General features: G+C 40.1%; 1 protein-coding gene across 2 annotated transcripts in view; it reads right to left on the reverse strand.

Annotated features, from left to right (window-relative positions):
* Positions 1-26,474, reverse strand: part of fbxl15 (F-box and leucine-rich repeat protein 15) — a 73,871-nt gene that overhangs the window by 42,183 nt on the left and 5,214 nt on the right. The window contains exon 5 of one of the 2 annotated variants that reach the window (XR_009234229.1): positions 11,235-11,344. The exons of the other annotated variant lie outside the window; for it this stretch is intronic. The gene's annotated coding sequence lies outside the window, so the exon portion shown is untranslated. The remainder of the gene's footprint in view (positions 1-11,234; positions 11,345-26,474) is intronic. 2 annotated transcript variants of the gene reach the window in all.

Genomic DNA, 26,474 nt, shown 5'->3' on the forward strand with positions numbered 1-26,474 from the left:
TATTCTGCTTCTGTTTGGACTTTGTGGTGAGAAATGATTTATATGCTGCACCCTTCACTTGAAATTGGGCTTTGTCAAGCAATACAATCAGACCTGACTGAGGGTGCGTTTGTGTATATTCATCAAAAGTGCACGGACGGGTGAGGGAAAACTGTTGAGCAGTAGAATTCACTTTTAAAATGTTGTGTGGAGCTGATCGTCTTAATCAGAACTGTGTGAACTCATCTGACATTGGGTGAATGTAGCAGACATTTGTTGATATTTAAATGTTACACACAACAGTTTTGAGATGATTCAGAAACTGCCACCCTGCAGCTGTCAGAGGAAGAGAATCTACAGGGACACTTCCAGAAGTTTCCATTCATTTACCATTTATTCACATACAGAAGAGTTAATTCTTATTTTTTTAAAAAGCTACAATGTTGGTCAAATAAGTTTCCTGAGTTCCCAAGCTCCACGATTACGTAATGTACATATTGAATCGTTGGAAAAAAAATTTGTTTAAAATTCAATTTGTCAATCAAATTTTGATCATATTCTCAGCGATTAATGGGCTGCAAATGGGTTTATAAAGATATAATTATTAATTTCCTAAAATGTCCTGTTATGTGGTAATTTAATTTTTTTTTATTCTTTAATCAGAATGATGCTTCCATGTTATTAAAACTGTAAATTGATATTAAACATTGTCTCATTTCCCTCGGCTCATGTATATTCAATAGGGTGAGCTTAGAAAAATTTAAAAAAAAGAAGAAAAGATTATTCAGAGTTGCCACCTCAGCCACAGTCTGACTGTGGCTTCCAAAACACCTGAGGGGAGGAATGATTTCCTCATTGCAAAGCTAATGGTCTTCATTCCTGTTAATCTGTGGCCCAGTGTTTTCCAATTTGGAGGGTGTATCCTCACTCTCCACTGTCTATTATGCTCCAGGGCCAGAAGGAGGCCACTTCCTGCCCATTCTGTGGCACTTGAATTAAATGGAGGCAACTTGATTGCTGGGAAACACGAGGCTCGGCGATAAAGCAATTAGGAGCCTCCAGTTCTTATCCAAAAGACAGCGCAGCAACTGCTCCATAGAGAATTAATATGTGTATAAGGATATTGTGTAGTCTTTTATTTGGGGGGGGGGGCTCTTTTGTGTGGAGAAGAGCCCCCTTGTCAGGGAGATGAAAACAAATCTGTGGTTAATAGGTCCTCCGTGGGCAGGAGACGTCTATTGTAGTGTCGTTTGCAAACAAGTGTGAGGACGGAGTAAAGTGGCCAGAAGGAAGGACACTGACAACAGTGTGGACAGACAGCTGATCTTAAGCGGACTGACTAGTTTCCTCAGAGCTGCTTCAACTTGATTCCAACTTATATTAAATCTTTGAAAAAGGACTTTCTCAGATCATCTACTCCTCTGCGATATCGTCAGTGATGATGAACAGAATGTGGCAATGGCTGGGCAATATGGCCAAAAAAGACTACAAAGGGAAAAATAAGAGAGTCCAGTATCAATCAGTAATTATCACAATGAAATGAAAAAAAAATAAAGATTAGGTTTTGGTCCTGCAAAGTATTTAACTGTGGTTTAAAACTTGGCCAGACTTAATAGGCCTAGGATTTAATAGGCCTGTTCAAAAAGCTTCAAAAGCTAAAAACTTTGGACACAGAAAGCTTTTAATCATTATTCTAGTGTGGGAACACACAGATATCAGTATCTAACATTGATTACAATCAACCTTTAAATATCTCCATATTTCCACACTAAATGTTCTTGAAAGCTGAGATGAAGGCAGTGTGGGAGGTCCGGAACATGACTACATTGGATACTGTGAAAAATCCCACACTCTAATTTACAAAGAATGCATTGTGTAATATAAGAAATGCAATGCAAGCTCATTTGTCCACTGCACAACAGCAAAAACCTTCACTCCAGGTAACTATATTAGTATTTCAGGGTCATATTTCAATTTATAACAATTGTTAACAATAGTATAACAAAAAGTGTGCACTTGGCTCAACAGTGAATTCAAAGCTAGCATTTAAGATTAAAAGAGTTTTATTGTTACACTTCTATAACCCACAGTGAAATGTAATGAGTCGCTCTAAGACTGTAAACATAGGAATATCAAGAAAGAAAGATAAAGGGAAAAAAAGGAAAGAAGGACATCTAAATCTATAAAACAAACAGCATGTAGCAAAAAAACAAAAATAAAAGTGAGTTAAAGGGACAAATTGTGCCGTTTTAGCATCAGTTGGACTTAAAGTGAACTTGTGCATTGAGAAACATTGTGTTATCTGTATTGATTATTGTCTATATTGTGTTATCCATGTTGTGTGTTGTCCATAGCTATGGTTACTGAGATAAGAGGTATGTCCTGGAGCCTTATGCCATGCGGATAAAAGTGGATAAAGTTAACATTTTGAACATTTTAACCAAAACTTAATTTGTCTTCATCCTACAGATAAAAAAAGATTCACTCCAAAGTTAATGCTTTCTACTCACTAACCATTTTAGTCAAAACAGACACCGGAATAGAATGATTTCTTGATCTTAATCTTTTTTCTTTTTTTTTTTCTTTGTAATTTGGGTTAACTGTTATTTCGTCTGTTCATTATAACCAAATTTCTTTGGTAAAGAACGCAGCTATTGTTCCAGGAAAACAACATAAAGGAGTTCATTTTCTAATCATGAGTGTGATGGCTTATAGACACTAAATGTTCGAGAGCAAACAATTTTCTCTCCAGCTGGTCTCTTTATAGATCATGAAAATATACTACTTAAATCAATGGGAGACATCCCACACACAATAGCAGCCCTGCTGTTCAATGATGACTTTTGTATTGGGGATAATATACCAAGGTCATCAATCATGTCATGCATCCTCCAAAAAAAAGGGGGGGGAGACACTGGCTGATTTGATGATTTAAAAAAAATCCTCTCTTTCATTCCCAAAAAGTAAAGTATAAAATATCTGTACATATGTATAAGAAACACAAAGGTTAAAGAGAGGAACACCAGACAACAAGGGAGTCAATAAGGCTCCAAATTCAGCGTCAGGCATGTGGTGAGGAGGGCGCTTTCACAGCAAAACACTCCCCGGTTGAGCTGAAAATGTACAATTGACCCTGTCTTCCTTCTTCAAAATGGTGCAACATTATAACCTGGGGGAATGTGTTGACATCCAAATGAGATAAGTTTATTTTCTGCGATGTAGCATTTGTTCCATCAGGCAGGGAGGCTATAAAGCTCGAAGGATCAGCGGGGAGTCGAGCTCAGCACATGTGGTGCGAACAAGGAGCCCAACGAAAAGGCTTGGCCACCGCCCAAATCTCTTCCTCTGCCTTCTGTGCGGGCCCAGCCTTGGAAAGCAGGAGGCCACAATATTGTGGAACAAATTTCCTCTAATCTGTGCGTGCTGGTCCCGGGGCTCCAGTGGGAAGACTGCTCTCCTGTGCCCTCCCCGCCTGTCCCACAGATCAGCCCAGTTTACCCTCCACAGTGCCAACACACTGCAAGACGGATGAGATGTCAGCGGGGGGGGGCTGGGTTAGGGCTGCCGGGATCTCAGGCTTAGCGTGGACCACTCATGTGTGCTCTCAGCAGGCCAAAGCTCTGCCCTGGAGAAAGACGCTGAGTGGAGAAGAGCTGGCACGGGGTGGTCAGATCCCAACTGCATCGTCACTGCCAATGCACATGCAACTTTCACAACTTTACAGCCTGGAACACATTATTATTGTTCTTTAAATTCAGACAAATGGAGGGATACTAAATAGAGGACTGAAACAGCGAAAAGTAACAGTTGCCTTTCGGTTTATCAGTTTTAGCTGCAATCCAGGGTTTGGAAAAATAAATTTTTCAGTTTCATTTGAATTATATTATTATATTATTGAAGGCTCACATTTGAGCTGTGTCCTGGTTAGAGAGAGGCCCAGTGACATATAGGCGGGCAACGCTATAAAAATAAAACTTAATTTGGCCCAATTGTATTTATTTTATTATGAGCAGGGGCAGGTAAATGCAGCAGTTAACGCAAATAAAATAAATATGACGTGTATGTTATTGCCTGAACATACAGTACATATCAATCACTTTAGGTAAGTGTCACTACTATCAAATTGTAATACAAAAGCATTTTGTTCCAGCCCTAAATGTAAACAATATAATACAAACCATAACACAGTTTTTAGGTGTAACCTGTGCCATTTGTCTAATTTAAAAAAAGATCCAAGGAAAGAACATGAGACATATCTATGTGCAAACACCCTTACACTTACTACTGAGGGTCCTCCTGTTGTCAAGGACTGCATTTAGATTAAATGTGGTGCCATAGGCGCTGATGGAGACAAGTCACATGCTTTGCTCGAGACTGTATCCATCAGCTCCCAGTCATTTTAACAGCAGCGTGCGGGGCTCCTCGGCTCAGGATTGATCGAGACAGAAAAAGAGTGGGAGTGATGAAATATATAGCAGATAATTATTAATAGTGCCGCTGCTATGGAGCTCCTGCAGTACTTTTTTTGTTGTTGTTTTTTTGCGAGGAATAAACATTGTTGATACCACAGGTTTAAGTGTTAAAACTTTGAACTGACTGATTTGTGGGTGAAGGTTTTACTTCTGATTTTAGGATGGATTATTGTGACAGAATCCTTTGGCTTTCCTTTCCATTTAATAACCAACTTCTTACATCTGTCTTTACCCAGTAATACTTTTCTTCTCTTATCCAACCTCTTGTGTTTCCTAATTTAATTATTTATTTTTTGCACAGGTTTAGTGGCTGACAAACTGATCGGTTCTTTTAAACCTATCTTGACTGGACTTTTTGCAACTTATTTAGTGTTTTTTAACCTCTGAGTGACTTCTTAAAGAAGCAGTGTCACACTTCACACTCAGTGTGAACGCCACTGGTCTGACTTAAAGTTTCATTTTAACTGTACAACCTTTACGTGACGAAGAATGAACAAAGCATTTCTGGTTGACAAAACCTGGCAGTTTGTTTTAATCCATATAATCTGTGATCAAGGGTTATAATAAAGACAAAGACACTACTAGCTTTATAACTTCTACAGTACATCAGAAATGTATTAGAGACAGAAGTCGACACTCCACTAATATACCACAAAATCACAGTTTTCATTGCTTGTACAACAATTTTAGAATTGTTAACACTGCTGCTTATGTAAAATGCAGCACTACAATAAACACTCCCTGAAGCAACTGACACCGAAACATTACCTGCGCCCTCTGTGGATTATAAGGGGTACTACTTCAATTGGCACTTATTAGATTGGATAATAAGCAGATCAATGTGGACTTAACATCCCACGTTTGAAAATAATATTGAATTTTGAATAAAAAAAAAGGTGACAATCCTTATTTACAGTACAGGGCTGCACTGTGTTCTGTTTCTGTTGTGGTCCTTTGAGGATGAAGTTGACTGCGAAGCAAACTATTTATCAGTCTTCATCTCTAGCTATAGGTTACAGGAGCCTATTCTTGGTCATTTTCCAGCCGCAAAGCCGAGCTGAGCGCCGCTAAGCACCCGAGTGCACCCCGAGCCATTTTCCATTTGCAATAAACCCCATTTGAAACAGGGCAGAACAACAGAAAAGTTGACTTGTTAACACGGGGAGGAGGAGGAGGACTTGTATGGTCTCAAATGAGCAGCCTGCAGTCTGGGGCATTTTCATGCATCCCGGGAGTCAGGAGGGGGGCTGGCAGGGAGGGAGGAGGAGGAGAAGAGGGGGGGTTGTGATTTCCATAGCAACAGTCAAGTCCCCAGCTGTCATGTTTGGGCTGAGATAGGTGCTGTGAGCATAGGGACCACTTAACCCCAGCCACACTTCAGCTGTGGAAGTTAAGATGCTGCTGAGTGTCTGTGCCTCACTTAAAATGCAAACTCTATACCCATGGGAAGGAAAGGGAATGCTTCAGAATTAACCCGGGATACATCAGCTATGCAGAAAGCCTCCTCGGAAATAATTAACCATCAATGTTTTTGGATGTCATTGAATGAAGCCCAACAACAAGAAAAAAGAAAGAAAGAAAGGAAGCACACAGTGAGCTCATCGAGCCCCACAAACAAAGCTATCAATGGTTCAGTCTATTGTTTAAAAAAACGTCATGGAACATCAAAAGTGTGTCTTCTATCGAGCTGGTAGAAAGACAGTCTGTGTCAGGATCAGAATGTCAAAAATAAAAGCCTCAATAAACACCATGCATCGCCATTTGCCAACCTGCATGCCCCATTCTCCGTAACAGCGATTCTCACCTCATTATTCTCTGTGTCCAGGTCACAGGGTTTATCTCTGCGATCACGAGCCGCTCAGAGCTCTTGATGCTCAAATGAGCAAAATGAGTCCAGATTAAGTGTGAAGCTACAAGCCGTTGGTCAGACAGGGAACATGGCTTTATTAAAGTGTTCAAAGGGAGATTCTTTAGTTGCTGAAAATACATCACAGGCTAATGTAAGAGCAGAGCATGTGAAGCAGTGAGAGGGGAGAAACAGTGTGTAGTCAAAGTGTAGAATGAGTCCATCGCAACCAAGGTTGTTTTTGTTGAGGACATTTATTTTGACTCCCTCTGGCAACAAGTTTGGTTTATTTATTTATTTATTTTATTTTATTTTATTTATTTGATGTCTATCGCCATCAAGAGGAATGCATACAATTTGTTGTTCAGATATTAAGAATTACCTTGGCATGGTCCGAAAGAAAAAACTAATTTGAATTGGCTTTTAACCCTTGTGTGTTGGATGAGTTGAATAAATAGATATATTAAGTTATTAGACTGTGAAGCTGTGGTTTAATAAAGTTTTTAGTTTGGCATTACGCTATTTTGTTTGTTAATATTGCCATTGTATATTCTTGTATGTGTTGTGCATAACCCAAGTAATAGTTTGGTAAATGTTTTTAGAACCAGACTTTACATTCTTAACAAAAAAATAGATGAGAAGATATCACTCTTAAGAATGTCCAGTGGTTAAGTCATTTCTTTAATATCATTTTATTCTCGTCAATGAATGTAAACAAGAGACATGTATTGTTTTAATGACTGATCTTTAGATCTTTAGTTACTTGTTTTGCTCTCGCCTCATGCAATCAGCTGAGCGTAGTTGTAGTCACCTGCAACCAGGCGCCTATTGGCCAATACCAGCTCATAGATGTTGTGTCTAAGTCGCCCCCTGGTGGATATTGAATATATATTCGTGCTTCCTTATTAGCTTCACCCGGCAAATCAGAAGACTAAGTCCACTTTTTATATATTGTATGGTTTACTTACGGCATACTTAAATTAGTAAGTATAAAATAGTAAAATGCATATCATGTCGTCCTATGACGTTACCCATAACCCATGTAGACTGTTCTCAGGGTTAATGCGAACTCTCATTTTCTTGGCAGATATGAAACATAAAAAAATAGTAATAATGGAGAATTAAATCAATCTGTTTTTGCCATACCCACGACAGAACGTGATCCTTGCTTTAACGGCAGCAAAACTGAACATGGTGAACTGCCTTGGGTCATTCCGTCTCCTGTGAGTTTTTTTTTTTTTAAACAGCCCGTCCGCAGCATAACAGATATTGCTTGCGACAGGCCAGACAAAATGTCCCTGTTGTTTTGCAAGGGAAAATGTGGCATTGTCCCTCCACGGCAGTCCCCTTCTGGGTGTGAATGGCCATCTAATCAAGCTCTGCCTTTCACTGCAGCTGGTTTACAGCGAGCAGCGGGGCTGACCTCTGAGGGGCCCGCCTCCCCCCCTCCCTCGTCCCCGTCCTCTGGGACCCTTCAACAAGCTTTAGAGGCCAAATGAGGTGTAAGTCTATTAAAAGGGAGTTTGTGTGTAGATCACAGTCCCTCTGGGGGTGGGAGCCTTTGCCTTGTCATTCAGGTGCGGCTAATTTCCTTCTGCTCCACACGCAGACATGAGGCCTGCCCACGGTCCTCATTGCACTGAGACAAGACCCGCTGCTAGAATTTCAAATGACACCTTCTTGCAGCAGGAAGCACGTGATTTATTAAAGCAGAGCAGTGAAACAAAGAGGAGGATCATATTCACAACAAATATGTTGAGTAACTAAATCACTTAATGCAAATTATCTTTAAAAACAAAGTGGTTTTTTTCTCCTTTATTTGCTATAAAATGGTCAAAAATTTGAGTGGATTTTTTTTTTCCTTTTTCTTTTTTTAGAAAGGTGTGAACATGGCTGCGGCGATGATAAATATTTGGTCCCGCTGACTGCTGCTTATTGAACTGAAAGAGAAAGAGATAGGCTGTGGAGGCAGACAAGGGAAAAGGGAATGGGGGAACAAGGCCACAGGCGATGCTTGAGTGAATACGAGTTAGAATTTGTGGCATAAATTGATTGGAAGTGAGGGTTGTCAGAATAACATGATGTTCTACCAATCAAGGTCCTATAAAGAGATCTGATTATCACAGCACCACAGAGGCACCTTCAACCCGGTAGATACAATCACAGCAGAGAACGCAAACACAGCACCTGACAGTTACACTGGACTCATTCACATTAAACTTGACACAAAGACAAGCAGCTAATTGGAGGCTGTTGACATAAACATATATATACACATATATATATATATATATATATATACACATATACATATACTGTATATACAACTCAATTGTTCCTCAAACATGTTTCATATTATGTGTTGAAATAGTCTTCATATCCAGAACAACCATCAATAAACAAAGGTTGTCCAGAAAAGCTGCGGCGGTCTGTAGCCAACATGACCAAGATAGCGATAGCATGAAGTTAACGAGTGAAACATCTGAAAGATTAGGACAGAGCTTTGGTGAGAGGGCTGACTTTATGTCCCTGAGGGTTTGAAGAAATGCGGCTCAAACCGTACAGGAGGAGCCAACCAAGGAGTGGCCGACGCGACATCAGCCCATAACGTGTTCAAAATTTGCAGAAGACAAACAGACCCACAATACGACTAAGAAGTGACTGGCACGGCACCACGGGGATGATACCAAACATCTGGTGTCTGCGGATCACAAACAGTAACTGACAGCAGAGAATTTGATAACAAAACATGAAGTTTGTCTTAATTAGTGCAGCAAGTTTCAGTTTAAAGTGAGGGACTACCTATGTCTACACAGCACAACACAGTTTCTGTGACATAATGTGTAAATGTAAATGGCCTTAAAATTAAAGGGTGATTCACCTTATGATCACTGAATGCTAAGGACTGGGATAGAAGACAAGCACATGATTACTCAATGTACTTTTTTTCACATGATCTCACGTCATTCAAACATCATCTGAAGATCAGACTGGGGCCTGGCAGGAGAATCACTGCAGAACTTCCAGACAATCTCTGGAGAATGTTCCGACTTTACTGCATGTCTCAAAGCAGCGCAGGGGCATAGAGCAACAGAATAAATTATTGACCACTGTCCTATGAGCACATTGTGTAAAAACACCACAACCTGAAAATACTTCATCCATAATAGACCTCTGCACACACCCAGGTTAATTCTCTTCAGGTTAGCTCCAGAATACACCGTATCAAGCAGAAGGAAAATGTTCCTAAAGATCAGGTCTGCACTCGTATGAATATGCACATAACTCACATAATTAAGAATACACTGACTCATCGCTGGACTCATGTGTGAGCCACCTTCAGCACAGACTGACCTGGTATTTGACTGAGGAAGAGCTTTTCCAAATCAAGCATTGACAGTGTTTGTCAGAGGGGACTGGGGTCAGCCGAGCAGCATTAACCTCTGGGAGACCATCACTGCGCAGTGCATTAGTCACACGGAGGAGGAGGAGGGATGTCCTGTAATAGATTATTGACCAGCGGGCAGCGGCCTGCACCACACCATGTGGTCCTAGCCAGCTACTGACCTCTTCATCACAGATGGAAGAGCCCTCCTGAAGTCTCTAGCAAGGCTAGAGGACACACACACACACACACACACACACACACACACCCACACCTTCACACACATACACTCCCATGGCAGCATAACCCTGGTGACTAATGACAAACACACAAGTAATATTCTCTGTTTGGTTGCAAGATAGTTAGCAGGACAAGGAACCTGAGGGGTATGAAACCACATTCATTCATCGCCATAAAATGGGAGTCCTTGGCTCATCAAATTGAAAGTGTTGGGGAAACAACAATTGCCTCCATGAACTTAGACTACCTAATTAAAGGCAGGCAATTTCTCTCCGAGAGTCACACTCAGGATCTTTAATTGAAATCAAAATGAATGTGGCTGGAACACACGGAGCAGGGTGGAGCGAGAGCTGGGGGTGGGGGATGGCGTTTCCCTGGTTTCACTGTCAGCTCATGTGACTTCATATTTGATTTGTCGAAAATACAATTTAAAATAAAAAAAAAAGATTTTAAACCCTTTAAAACAGAAAACAAGAGAATAGAGCAAATGACAAAACTTAACCCAGAAAGAGCATCTCCTAATCATTGCCAAAATCATCTGTGCTCTGTTTCCCTTTGGCTCAGCCTCGCTTTTTTTTCCTTTTTTTTTTTAATTGTTTGATAATTCATCTCCAAGCTCTAATTTACCCCCCATCGTCAGCACTGTATGTTCAACCATTGTGTGAGACATTCAGCTGAATTTCAAATGAGCTCGTAGCATATAAAGTCTCTCTTCCAGGGAAAGCACCTATTTATGGACATGTTTGTTTTTCATCAACATTTAACCCTTTGGGCGAGAAACGTCCGTATGCCGCCTTTTTTTTTTTTTTTTTTTCAAGCGCGGTTCAAGGAACGTCCTTGGGCAGGAAGTCACACTGTTTGAGTTAGTCTGGTGTCTCGGTGACTCCTATGGTGAAAATACAAGATAATTAATAATGTTTTACCATCAGAATATTGGACTCATAGGTCTCATGAAGCATTTATCTTACAGCTCTGTGTGAAAATCATCTTTTCAAGAGCATTTTGAGGTTGTACGTTGCCATTAAAGGAGTAAAAAAAATTATATTGTTTTATATTTTTTTTAAGTGTCGCATGAAGGTCATGTTTTCAGTGTGTTTTTTTTTATTCACCAAAATGTGCAGGTATATACAGGTTTTCTTGACAGGTAAAACACTAAAAAACATAATTGACTCTTAACACAGTTTTAGTAGAGTTCCTGTTTTTCAGTCAGTCAGCACAGTCAGATTTTAGTCGGACTAAGTCAATCATTTGGTTTTCTTAACGTCATGTTAGGCTGACTAAAATCAAGCTAGTCTTAGTCTGACTAACATACCTGGATAATGTGATTAGTGGTCCGATTACTCCTGCATGGATAGCTTAGTCGGACTGGAGTCAGACTTGGTGTTCTGCGCATGTACCAAAATGTCCTCCCCGTGCTTTGACCTGGAAGTAGAAGGAGACGACATATAAACTGCAGTACTGTTGCCGGAAAAGAACATTGGTGAGAGTGAAAGCTACGGAGAAAATGTACACTCGGACTCAGCAAGTTGTCCGATTGCCTGTCTTAGTCAGACTACGGCCTTAGCTCGATTAAACTGTGAAAGTAAACATACTGTGTGACTCGTATTCAAGGTAAACAACATACACGAAAACACGCAACAGAAGAAAGTATCATGAAGAGCACCGACAAAGTCATGTTGATTACACTTTTATATCTCTCTGTTCAGTCCGTCCTTCAAACCCCTCTATAAGGTCGCCGCCTGAACACTGTACATCACAACGTCACACAAGAAAAGGTGCAGACCAGTGCTGACTCAGCGACATGACAGCTAAAATAAAGTAACAAAATGACCGAGGTGTCATGGCAGGTTAGACTACAGGAGCTGATACTTTCTTTAACATTGTGAAAAAGAGGATTTCTCTTCAATATTTTCTTGAATTTCTGATATGACTTGTAATATGGTGCTGATGCAGGTAATGATCCAAATGTGTTGGGGAAAGTGTTGGTGTTGTCTTATAACTTGTTTTTTTCACGAGCTTTGAATGATTTGTTTGACACGGAATATTTGTCTTGGAAATACAGGCTAACAGACTATTTTCATACAAAAAATACAAAGCAACAGCAGCAGGTTAGCTCTGCTTAAAAACAGCACGGTGCAGAGTTGTTTGTTTTGCTTCCATCTGCAGTATTTAGCACACAGATATAAGAGTTGCGTAAGGAAGGTGAAAAAGCACCAACGTTTTCAAAAAGGTGAACTATACCTTTAAGAGAGATGACAATTAAAGAAATGCATGAACTCCTCCCATATGTTGAGGTAAAAATGATTTTCCATAATAAACTCAGATTTTTTTTCTTTTTTTTTGTAGTTTAATACACTAAATCCCTTAATAGATTCTCTATTAATGGAAACTGACCTCACATAGTGAATATGTTGACTCATTCTTTGCTGGTGACTAACTCATTTTGTTCAAAAATATTTAATTATTTATACACATACATAAAAACAATATTATACATGAATTAAATGAATGAACATGTGTTGTTTCTCAGAAACAGTGGACCTCTTTCTTAAATATGCAGCAAGCACATACAGTCAAGGGAACAAATACCCATGCACTCAAACAGCATTGAGAATATAAGGCTATCAGAGCATTGCACATTACATTGACTGGTGGAGGTCTTCACTGTTTAAGTGGAGCTGCCTGCTGAGGTTTTCCTCCCAGGCAGCAGGCCTATAAGAGTGGTAAGTGGCGGTGATGAGACACTGTCCCCTGTGCCTCCTTCAGCTGCCATTCCCTTTAAATTGAAACAGAGTCCTGCAAATAAATGCCACATTCTGAGAGGGGAGAACGCCAGAAAGTTGCATTTCATATAAGCACCCGTTGGGGAATTGGCCCCTGCACAGTCTGCTTCATTCGCTCTGCTTTTTGTTATTTATATGATGAAGGAACACAGCTACGTCAGGGTCATTCAGTGTTCATTTATCTTTTTATGTTGTGTTCTGAGGCGAGCTGGTGTAGCTAGGCCGCCTATGGCAGTGGATTCTGTGCAACATGAGTCACCTCCCATGACTCTGAATATCCCAAACAACCTTATACTGATGCTCTCACCTCTTGGTATCAGCCTGCATTAGCTCTACCGCCAATCAGTAGCTCTAAATTCTATCTATTAGACACTGGAATAGAAGGGGGTGGCTGTTAAGAGTATAGACCATGGTTTGTTATTCATGTTTGCCAGAAAACAGCAACTGTAAATCCTCTGAGTTGTTGTTGAGCTGGCTGTATTACCATATGTGTGCCATTTCCATGGAGTGACAGACACCCCCCCTCGGATCAAATGGGGACTATTGATCCTGCAGCACTCCATTTCAAGTTAATTGTGCTTGAAATGAGGTCCACACACTCAAGCATACCTGCATTGGGAAGGTTTTATTTATTTATATTTGTCAGGGAACCCGTGTCAGAAAATATTCAATTCACGTCTTATTCAATTTTGCTCAAAAAAGCCAGTTGTGCTGAAGTACGCTCAGAAAGTGGTTGAACCAGATTGAATCAGACTATGATCCTCGGTATAAGACTGCTGCTGCTATAGGCGACAATGTTTATGCAATACAATGCAGGGGATTGATTGAAATTATACTTGCACAGCAGTTAATTCACTTCATCAGTAAAAAAAAGCATCATCCGATTCTTGCAATATTCTTAGAAGCCGCTCCTATTTCATGTATGTAGCTTTAAACACCCTCTCCCTGACTGGTAAGTAAACCTGGCTGCAATATTTCAGCAGAGAAAAGGTGAAAACTGGCCTCCCCTTGACCCCCATTCCCAGTGACACTAACAAAGCACGGTCTAAGGTAACTAGGCATTTCGATCCTGGCAGAACGTAAGAGGCTAAGTCTGCTGAGTTCTTCAGTACTGCTCAGCCTTCAGTGTCATCATGTGCCAGATTATGATTTAGGGTACACAACACCGTCGACTAATCCCTCCAGGACAGCGGTGCTTAAAGCGGGGAATACGGAGAAAATGTTTGAAATATAACCAAGTTGAAAATTCACCCTGAACATATTCTTATCATGCATTATGTAAACTTCCATCCTGCAACAAAACTCACACGGACAAACTTAGAATAAATTAACTTGGACTGAACATGCACAGTTTCATATATCTGAGTGTAATCCCATGTTCTCCACAACACAGGCAGCAACCACTGTCACTGACTGACAGTGAATAATGGCAAACATCATGGCTCACTCAGCTGGCCCCAGGCCAGCGCAGCCCCATTTAAAAGAACAAACCCCTCCCGCGGTTTGTTTATAAGCCTATTCTTTTATAATAGTATATATAAATAAGTGAAACTGTGTAATGGATCGCATTAAACAGGCAGGCATATTGAGGCAGGATTTAATTTGCATGCCAGATTAGCTTGCTGTTGGTTGGGGCAGCGCCTTAGGGCAGCCTATTCATTAATAGGATCTAGTCTCTTCAAATCCATTAAGTCAATTGAACCCATACATAATCTGATTTCAGCAGCACCATGTAAATGTTGTACTGGGGCAGGCCTTTGCTCTCTTGAGCGCAGTGGTGTGGTGGTATTTGTAGATGCATCCCCCAGCCAACCAATAAAGTGAAATAGATACAGTACTTAACAAAGTGCAAACAGTTAGAACAGCATGTGGTATTAGGTTTACCACAAGCCCTTCATCTGCAGCTCCTTTTTTTGGCTATAGGAAGCAGCTAAACTTGTTGCATATGATAAAATGTTGTGACACTATGACACAAAACCTTTCCCGACCCCTAACCAGATGCTTTTTGTGCCTGAACCTAACCACAGTTCATGTGCCGTGTCTAAATGTAACCACATTCATGAAGAGATAACGATTATCATCATCAGTATTTACTCATTTTATGCCAAAATTGCCACACTGGAACATAGACACAGACATGAACACACCTGGACAATATCTGTAGTTCAGATGCACGATTAGAGGTTTTCACGATTCTCGTAGTTCTGAAACTGTCCGTCGCAGGGACCAATGAAAGATGATGTCAGCCTGCAGGAAACACCTGAGCATCACTGTCCCTGCTTCACACCAAAATGAATCATATTGAGTGTATGAATGTGGAGAATCTTGACATACAGTATTCTGTATACAGCCTAATTGAAGACTGAGGAAAAGATGACTCTGCAGGTAAAACTGGGAGAAACATTCATTTGTAAGGCTTTGCTTTTCGAGACAGTGTGTAGAATATTTGTGCGATGACGGCATGGTAACTTTATTTGAAAATATCTAGCTTGAAACAATACACATAAAAGCATTAAAACTGATTTCATTGAGATCTTTGCATTAATGGATCCTATAATAATGTCAAACAGAGAACGAAGAGGCCACTCAAGGTGACAAACAACCAGCTCGAGTTTTACTGCAGATTTAAGTTGATCGTTCCAGTTATGCTGCCTCCACCTTCACTGTTCCGCCTCTTGTCTTCGCACCTCAAACCTCATTTTCGGCTAAATGACAACTAGTTAGTGGCTCTTGAAGAACACGGTGAAGCATTTAGCACACATTTCTCTCAGGGGTTGTTTTAAAAGGAAACAGACCTCTAAGTAGAGAAAATAGTGAACTTCACAGTTGGCCAAATACTCAACTCCAAATAAATGCTGACACAATGTCTCACAGCACAGTGGTGCAATTATGTTTCAGGAATGAGTAATAAAAATTACATAGCATTTTTATGTCAGGTTTTTTTTAATGGCGGAAGACCTTTAAAATTATAGACTATAGAATCCTGCTCAGGCACTGCTAAAATATTAAAATTAAGGATCACAACGTGCACAATAATTACTTACATAAGTCACTATGTCTCCAATTAAAACTGTGTAACTTTTAAATATTAAGAAATGCACATTGCATTCGAACCATTGTCAAATCAGCTCCATAGGACTCTCTCTGTGTTTCACCCAGTGACATCAACCTCATCTACGCACTGTGTGGCTTTAAATATTAACCAACAAAATAAGATCTGTTTCCCGCAAACACTTCTTGTAAACACTTTTGAACCCTGCGTCCGCACATCATCAGAGGCAGTGACTTTCAGTCATGTTAGCAAACTCTCAGGGTGGTGCAGCAGGTCAGCATGTCCTAAATCCTTGTTTGTGAGGCTGGCTGGTCAGAGCTGAGGAGGGAACACTGCTGGAGGCATATGGAAGACAAGGCCCAACACAGACCAGGTCATGCCTGAGTGACCCGACTAGCCCCAGATTTACACACTGTACACACCCCAGCATCTGGGCCAACAGGGAGCTCCACACAGCTAAGACACACACACACACACACTCTATAGACGTCAAGAGAGGACAGGGACTCACCATGGGGAAATCCATACAGTTTATAATTGGGGAAGGCTACTGGAGGAAAAAGAGAACCATAACAAATCAACACAAGGGTGTATGAGGCTAAATAGACCTGAATGTCTAAAAGGCAGGTTTTAAAAAGCAGCAGATAAGATGTGGCGGTAGTTTAAATTATTGTTTATGTTTCTTGTATTCATTCTTAAATCTATTTAGTTTTCTTCTTTCTTTCTTTCTTTTTTTTACATTTTTAACAAGATAGTAGATCTCTTAAAACACCCAAATCCATGTTCACTGGAATCGTCATGTGGAAAAAAAGAAGGAGCATAATTGGATGGTTTGGAAGGTAAATGCAAAAATATTAAATAAAGCATCACAGTATGGAGGCAGTTAACTACCCCACACCTGAAGACTTCAATTAGAAAGCCTAAAGTGTACTACAGTGATTTCTGTGTCAGAGGATTTGTCACCTCTGCTGTGAGGGCTCCCTGCTTTTCAAAACACACAAATGGAGAAAAATTAAATCCTTGGAGGAGGATTTAGACACTTATATAACTCCCCAATTATAAAGTTTTTTTTCCCTTTATGAAGCCTCAGTGCCCTCCCTTCTGTTTATATGACTCACAAATATCTAATACTCAACTGTGTATAATGCCAGGATGCCCACATGACTGCAGAAAAGGCTCTTTTGCTTTCTGCCCGACTGAGTCAGGCATAATGGGAGGCTTGAAAAGCTGCGAGCTTAAACCAGCGCAGTCTTGACAAAGCCTCTGTGGCTTGCTGGGAAACTGTGCATCCCAGGGAAGTTGCCAAAAAACTAATTTTCAAGAGCACTCAGCGTGGTCTTAAGGCTATTTAATGGAACCACACCCAGGCTGGACATTAAATACTTCACCCCTGCATGGACAATTTGCTGAATATGACAAAGAAAATGATTACAGAGCGCTGCAATGACCCTATTTAAATCTAAGGGAAGGAGACAACTCAAAAATACTGCCACACTCGTGCCCTCGTGGGCTGCAGCATATAGAAATGTCTTCCTGCAACATAAGAACACATGTATCCCAAGTGGGAAAAAACATTAGAAATAAATAGAAAACACGGAGAGCATAACTACGATGATTAAGTCCAGAAGAAGGTGATAATGTCACATTATGGATGACAAGTATCTTTCAAAACTATGACAAATGATCTTATGTGGACTGTGGATTGCAATGGTCTCTCAAGAGTGAGACTGGGCTCTGATGTTGAGTGATAAGACCTGCTTTGCAAGTAGAATTTGCAGGCAATTGGTGGTGCATGGCACATAAAAGAAAAACATTAACACGATTAGGTGTAGTGACTAATTATTCAACAACTTTTTTGGTTTGTGGAATGTTAACAGAGGTTACATCACACATCAGAATGTCAAAAAGTGGCATCCTTAAACTGCTTAATTTGACTATAACATCATCCTCGAACCAGAACATTCAGTATTTCAGTGACTAACATGCTGTATATGACAAAGGCAATCAAAAATACTAATATGAGAAGGTAGAACCAGCAAATGTGTGGCTGTGACATAACAAAGAAGAACATTTGTTGACTTTTCATTGCATCCTTATTCCTCATTAAACTGAAAAACAAATAGTATTCTTTATGAACCTGGCTGGTGTTATGTTGGGGCAGGAAATGGCCTTTAACAAACTGTTGCCACAAAGCTTGAAACACAACAAGGCTTTACATCAAGTACAAACATGTTTACCAGTCTCACTCAATGTTATATGGAGTTCTTAAGCAACATCATACATATTCTCAATGTGCATCTGAACCTCTGTCAGCTGCAAAAGTGAGCAGGTCGGAACAATGACAGATGAGTGACTTAACAGTCAGAGACTCAAACTGCCGGAATCAGGCACAGCAGGTTCAAGAGTAATACTGATATGGGGGTCTGAAAACTTGCACTTGGATCCACTTCTGCACTCTCACCCTCTGTCAGTCCACTGCTCCATTGCTTATTCATCTTTTGTCTGCTAAATCCTTAAATGTGAATGTCCTAGCATACATAATAACATAATGTATTCAATGGCCAACTACTCAGAGTAGGATCTTCCTCCTGTGGATCTAAGGGCCTTGTCCAAACCTAAACCTAAATTAAAAGTTCATGTGTCCACATTGTGGGTCTTTTAGTATATTCTTAACTTATGCTACGTATAATGTATATACTCGAATAGAACTAAATCTAAAAAGAATGGCAAATATTACCTCACTTCAGATGACGTGAATAATATACTGTATAGTTTGGTTTGCAATTAAAACAAATTTAAAACTTTATCACACAAACTGTGGCAATACACAGAACAATTATCAAATGTACAATACTAGTGCAGTTCCTGCACACGATCGCTTGCATTTTCTATTCAAACAACGTCAAAGTTGGCACTGCACACACTGGTGTCCTTAGTTAGTCACCTGCCATGTCTGAAGCCTTTGAATTGACCTGTTGGACAGTTACGCGATGAACAGACAGACAGACAGACGTCCCTTGCATTTCTAGATAGATGTGCTTGAGGTAAGGATATATATTGCACAAAGAATGCCTGGTATTTTCCTTCATTCTCTTTCAAGATATATTTATGATAAACAACAATGATGTCGACTCACCAAGTCGTCCACTCACTTTTGACCCCTGTACCTGACCGCCTCAAAGCTCCCCTCCTTCCCCTCTCCTTATATTACACCCACCCTTGATGTACCTGTTTACGTGCTGGTGGGTGGTCCGGCTGCTACTAAAACAAATTCCCTTCCCCCCACGCACTGGCAGGTCCAGGTATTTAGAGAACCTGTTTATCCGATTTCAGGAAATGGCTAAAGCTGCCTGCTCGTTTTGCAGTTTATGTCCCGAGTATGAAAAAGAGAAGGATGGAGGGTGAGCACACAGAGTTCCCTGGCCAGGCCTCAGGACCACCTAACCTGTGGCTTCTATTCCTGCACCCCTAATGTGTGTGCGGGAGGGGGGATATTACCTTTTCTCCGACAGTGCTTCCCCATATTCCCTGACCCCACAGAGACATTACAGTGGGCAAATATAAAGCAGGGCTTCATGAAGCCTGAGCTTATCAGGGCTCTGAAAGTATGTGAGACATGCCTGGGAACAAAAGGCCGTCTCTCAGCCTGGGAGCAGGCCAGGGGGATCTCTTTCAGCAGCCACAGATTGCCCTGTGTTTTCTTAATTGACAGACCCTGGCCACATTTGATAGAAATGACATGCAGCTGGCACATTGCCGTGGCCGGGCAGGGAGACCACCTTTCAGCAGGAAAATTGTCCTCGATGTGCTTCATAAAGAAGTTAGATGGAGGTCTCGCGGTGTACGTCACGGACCGACACATGGCGCGGTCGTGCACTTGCGTGGGAAAAGTTGATTATTTCAGAGTGTGGGGTCAGCTCGCCTCATCTACACCCTCTAATGAGCTGTGGTTATGTCACCAAGTCACTGAGAAATAAAATGCACTTACATAATACAGTAGATAATGTACAATCTATTGATGTTATTAATATTTTTCTATGGTACTTTCACCTAATGTGGACATGCATGTTTATTATTTATTACCTTTATCTTTACTGTCTTTGCGGCTGTGATCATGTAAATTTCCCAACTGTGGGACAAATAAAGGACAATCCTATCTTATCTGAATGGAACAAACAACATCTATAGAACTGTATTTATTAATTATAAAAGTGATTATTCACAAAAATACAGCACTTTCTATGTAAGTGTATGGAAATGAAAGGGTTTAACTCTTTTGGCAAATGACATTGACACTAGACAATGTCATAGACATTTGTTTTTAGTCTCCCTCTAGTTATATACTGTATTTATATCTGCATGCACACTGGCTACTGGCTACACTGTCTAGGTGAGGATACATAAAGCTGTATGTTCCCTTTTCCCAGTTTGAGGAAAGCACGTCCTCCACTGGCCAGTTGCAGTACTGCATCCTCAACTTTCTTTTCTTTTTTTTTCTATAAACAGAGCTGTCAATCAGGACTCAGAGATGCAGCCATACTTCATGTTTAAACCTTCAAGTTTAAAAATTGGAACCTCCAACATTATGAGAAGTGTTTTTTTGCAGAAAATGGGGGGGGTAATTATGTAACAATAATTCCATACCAATTAACCTCTAAATCTTATTTTCCTTATGTGCGGTTTTAATCATTCATAAATGTGTTGGTTTTCTGAATTATTCTGTGCGTAACTGTGGTCATGATGTAACACATGTGTCTAACAGTGAATGTCTTGATCTTAACTACTGATTAGATTTAAAATTAATATATGCAAGAATCATTGAAAGCACTAATAAATACTGTATGGACTCTACCATTAGAATCTTAATAAGGACTGCTGCACACACGTTTACGGCGTCTATGCTAATGAACCTCAGTGACACGATCGTTAATGGCAAACGTCAACGTAAACTGCCCCCGAAAAATTCCTTTGTCACATCACGTGTTGTCGCGGTGTCTTGTGTTCATTGAGATGCTGGGCATCCAAAAGGCCTGAACTCCACAGAGAATAAGCGGGGGCCATATGGCATCCATGTCCCGAGCCCACTGTGATCCACGCAGGCTGATTTTCCCATCCGGTGTAGGAGAAAGGATTTCAGGGTGCCAAGCGGTGTTTGGTCCCCTGTGGATATTAGTGAGCCATGGAAGATAAGAAACTAGACGCCCCAGACTTCCACTTCCATCAGCAGATAAGAGGTGAAAAAGCCCCTCAGCTCCAGCTGAACCTCCACTGATCTACCACAGGCTTCACGTGCTGCCACTGCACAGCGGGGGGGGTTTTCCCCCCTTTTCTGTGTGCATCATTTATGATCATCACAAAAGCACATTTTTGATCTTATCAGTTAGTATCAGTCATATAATTTTTTTCAAAAGGGATCTTTGTTTATGGAAATGTCGTGGTCACATTTTATAGAACATCAAAAAGTACAGTTGCAGACGTGAAGCACAATCGTGTCGAAACCGACGTGTTGCCATAGATGTGAAACATTTTGATTTAAGTGTGCATTTTTAAGTTTAATTCAATATAAAATCTGACATCATAAAGTTCTATCACTACCAAGAAGGAACAACTTGCAAAAACGGTGCAACTTAATTGTGGCAAAAAATAAATAAATAAACAACATCCTTGCAATTTTAATTTAAAGTCACAATATAGTGAGTAACGTTTTCCATTATATTTTGAAATAGAACGGACTTCATTTTTACCTAGATTTCAGATTTTCATATCTAATCAAAAGCCAAAGTATCTCCTCTTTTTGTCTCAACTTTAAATTCAGGCCTGCACTCAAAAGGTGAAATATCATTAAATACTTTTATAAAAGTGTTTGGAGACTCTGAAGGACAGAAGGGAGATTGTGTTTTGTCGCGAGTGACTTATTGTCTTGTCTATAATGCATTGTTCTCTTGTGTCAGTTTGTGCTTGTCCTTTTGCGAATGTTCGCAAACACACAAGAAAAAAAACAATAATGTGTCAACGATACCAGTGTGTTAATGTGTGTGCAGACAGCTGCAACTGAGAAAACACAGCGTCAGCAGAAATTGGTGTTTACTGTACAGGCTTCATTTAATGAGTGTGTCACTTGAACATCACTTTAATTTCATTCAAACATCCAAATCCTTGTCAGTTGTCAGTGTCTTTGAAATATTCTTATATATTCTTATGTTATTTCTGTATCTTCTCAACTGGCCCAAAACATCTTAACCTTTAATTTGTTGACTGTAGTGTTGCCTCAAACTACTGTACACAAAACAATACAATTACAGTCATAACCATGTCTTATTTGAGGGTTATGTTCCTTTTATGATCAAAAATTCAAAATGAGAAGAGTATAATATGTCCAAAGTTACAGAGACACAAAAATTACAGCTTTTTCTACGGAGGAAAAAAGATGATAACAGCTGCAACAATACTTTTTTTGTGGAGAAAAAGTCTGAAATTAGTGATGTGTTGAATCTAAAATGCTTCATACACACAGGATCAGGAACACTGGCACTGTATTCTAAAAGGTTGGATGAGTCTCAGTTCCATGTACTTTATCATATTAGTTCAGGGTTTTTCCATAGCTTGCTTATTTTTATTTAATCACAAGTCATTCACTGCACACATAAACACTTCCGACTGCTTTCATCTCCTGCTCTCAGCAGGACTAATGTCACTGCCTCTGAACAGTGCACACTGCCAGCTGCACTCCATGTTTGCTGTGGTACAAGAACACGAGACACTCGGCGCTCCTGTAGGATTTTGAGGTCGTCTAACAAGAGAATTTGAGTCATTGGAGTTCAGCGTGTTTACACTCCGTCTTCAGGTTTATGCTCCTGACTGTCAGAGACTAAAGTACCTGTGCTAAAAAAGGAGACAACATTACTGCTGCTTTGTTCCAAGCTTTATACATGTCAACTGTCATTTTGACGCATGTTCACCTCTTTTTTTCCAGCTGATTTTGACTGACACGTCTCTCAGCACCTTCACAAGAACTGCTGTTTCAACTATGTTGAATGTTTCTGCTGCTGCTTTTGTTTTTCCGAAGCAGCCAGCAACACTCTCCTTAATCTTTATCTGTGATCTGATACCAAGACACTAATCCTCCCCTGAAAAGAACATTGATATGAAAACATAAGGTCATCTCACAACTGCTGAATAAGCACTGGAATAATGGGTAATTTAGAGGAAATATCAGCAATGATTTTGGTTTTTTTTTAAACTGTCCTTGTTCAGTGTTTTATCACAACCAAGTGAAACTCTGGAGATCCACTCTCTGGCTGCCTTTCCAACTGTTTTGTGTCTATGTTTTACCACTGCGAGTGCGAATCTTCAGGCAGAAGATGGGTCACAACTTCCCTCCCTTTCCCTGCAGATGCTGGTTGGGTAATGAAGTAACAACAAATTGGGCTGCGGGCTAATTTGGAGTGGCGTTTCCTGGCCCCTCTTGGCCCACCGAGATGTGTTTCATTTTCTCTTATCAGTGATTCAGTCATGTGGATTTACGCATGGACGCCTCTGTCTCCCCTGATCGCTGTGCTAATGGAAACTTCGTTAATGTCATTAATCTATGGGGCAAGACTGCTACTAAACACATATTTTGCTGTTTGTGCTCCATTTGTCAAATAATAGCACGGGTTTCCTTCATGTCTGAGTTTGCAGACAGTGAAGCGGGAATAAGACAGAGGAGGCTCTGTTGATATTTGGGTCGGAATTCTCCAAATTATTTATATAATACGAATCATTTTGTGGCCTCAAACAGCCACAGACATCAACGTTCTATGATGTAAGCTTTGTCTTTGTCAGATTTGTCTTTCTCTGTCTTCAATCAGATCTGCGTCTGCCCACAAAGTAAATTACGGGACGGCCTTTAGCATCTTTCAGCGTCCACTAAGCATAATAAGATGTGATCTGTGATTACAACACGGAGCTGAACTCTGATCTCTGTTGGCTTGGAGGACACAAGTTCAACACATTACTTACAATTTAGCAGGCCAGATTAGTCAGAGGGCAAAATGCTCCTGCCAGGACGAATCCTCATCATGCTTACTGTATGCGTGCTATTTTCCCTATTAGCTCATTTAGTGTGTTTATATTGCAGTCAAATTACGTGTAGCTTCAAAAACTTGGCCTCTGGGTGTTTCGGATTTGAGGAGGGGACTCAACCCTGGGTGGCTTGAGGTGAGGGGCTGACAGCATAGCAGATCTGATGTCTGAGAAAGTGGAGGGGATGCAACTTTTAAGCAAATGTAGATGTAAAATATGTACAACAATAACAATCGCACTTCAAAAGAGCGTGGTGACCCAAACACAGAAGGAGCTGCACTTAAACGTGGCGTTCCGCTTTGTTCGTGCACATATACACTGTCTGTTTTTACACACACTGAACTTGTTCGTTTGGCTAATTGTGGCATGTCAGCAACACGTGGAGATCATACAACAAAGAAACTGCCTAACCCATAAATTATTATGGTTACAAATTATTTATGGAAAAGAAAAGACACCACAGAGTGGTGGGACATTGCTCCCAGAGAACTGGGCCAACACATTCTTCACTCTGGCAGTGAATAGTTGAGTCACACTGGCTGTGAGGCTCCATTCATTCAGTGCAAACGACAAAGAGATGTCTTAATGAAGAGATAAACTAAGTGTGGACTAACTAGCAGTAGCGGAGCCAGAGCAAGTTGACCATGTGTTTCCTGTCCAGTCTGGGGTAAGAAGCACAGTAATTAGGACGATGCTAATGGGTCTGACAGTTCTGTGTCTCCAGAAAGCTTGAAATGTCGCGTTAATTAGACAGCACCCTGAAGACGTCTTGTGTGGTGTTGTCATTCATTCAAGAGGCTGAAAACAACACTGCTCTTCACATCAACCTCCACAAAATAGTTATTATTAAATCCTCACATTTAAACCCAGGTTTCCATCACTCCTGTCCCCTCGTACATCAACACTCTAAACACACATGTTTATTCATGTTGATTTTTAAAATCCAACATTATTTCCTGCTTGGTTGATCGACATTTTGATGGCCACGCTCACAAAGCCACTTTAATGTTGTCATTAGTTATGCTTCCGTGGTGGCCAAAAAGATGGATCCCTAAGTCCCGGGATCCAAGCGAGTTGTGTATGAATGGTTGGAGGAGATAAACTACATCAAATAAATGAGCAAAAAAGACTCATTCACCGATGGAAGACGAAAGGTGGCGGGGAAAAGAGTCTGTTAATTAAAAATATGAAAATGAACAAAATCTCTGACACAGTTTTGAGCCCATCTGAAGAGCTACAGTGATTCTCACTCCACCTTAAAATAACTTACGGCTGGAAAGTATCTTGAACCAATTATTTTCTGAGCAGGATCTACTTTTTAAACATACTGAAGATGAAGATATAAATAACTACAAATACTCTTTTAAAATACTATTTTATTCAGCTGGTTAATATGAAAGAAAACTGTTTCTAAATATACTGATTTCTCAAACACGCTGGTCTTATTTGTGGCTGCCTCAAATTAAGTCTTACAGAAGACAAATGTTGATATGTTGTACGTCCCTTGGCTATTTAAAAGTACGAGATTCACTTTACACATGCAAAAGGCCAAAAATATACATATTTTATACAACCACAATAAACACAACTTACTAAAGAAATATCTATTAACAGAAAACACCGTAATTAGGCGTATATTGTCTTAAACTTGAATTATTTGTGGTTTCTTGTAGAAAATATCACTAATATTTGACTTTTTTTGACTATTTATGTTTAAAACTTGCAATGAAGTGTTAAGTTTGAAGTAAAATCCTATTGCTAATGTAAGTGGGGAGGTTGTCTATAGTCTACTTAACATTATTTGCGTTCCATACCAAGAAAATTAAAAGAAAAGTGTTAAGTCAAGCAGAAAATGTGCCCAGTCTGCACGGTTTTACAAGACACTACAAAATCAGCAAAAACAAGTGCAGTGACAAAATTATAGTTAAAAAAGGGACCAGATTCACCTCCAATAATATCAGTTAAACTCACCAGTTTAAAACACAAGTATGCATGAAACATAACTAAGAGCATTGACTGTGCCATGTTGAGAATATAAGTCATGTATCACATTTTTTTATTATTATTATTATTGTTTTATTTGAAGGATTACAGTCAGTCGGCCGCTCTGTGAGAGAGGATTCTGAGATTTAACATAAATGTATTCTTTGTTTTAATAAGTACAGTATATTACATGCCGCCTCGGGCTAAAACTGCCTTCTGAATAAAACAAAATGACTACATTGTTGTGCCTGGGTATAAAATGATCAGTTGCAATTGATCAATAATTTGTGCCAGATTATTGGCAGGGAGACAAAATATGTTTGGCCTGCTCCGTTTGAGAAATCCCCCCATATACTCAATCACTGGAACAGAAATTGCTCCATGGTATATAATAGCACAGCAATGTTTCTTTCCCCCCCTGCAGATCAATGCTAATTGAAGTCATACATGATGAATGTGGTCTGATTTTTTTTTTAACCCGCCGACTGCTGGACACAAACAAGGGACGAGTCACTGAACCCTGAAGTGTTCTTATACAGATTATTACAGTTGAAGGTGAGACTGAGAAAGTTGCAGTTAACTGTTTTAATCCTCTTCATATGTGCTATAATACGGGGACAAATAATTATCCCTATTTTGCATTCATTTTAAAGAGGAAACAATGGCAACA

Source organism: Solea solea, chromosome 21, assembly GCF_958295425.1.
Source record: "Solea solea chromosome 21, fSolSol10.1, whole genome shotgun sequence".
Taxonomy (NCBI): Eukaryota; Metazoa; Chordata; class Actinopteri; order Pleuronectiformes; family Soleidae; genus Solea; species Solea solea.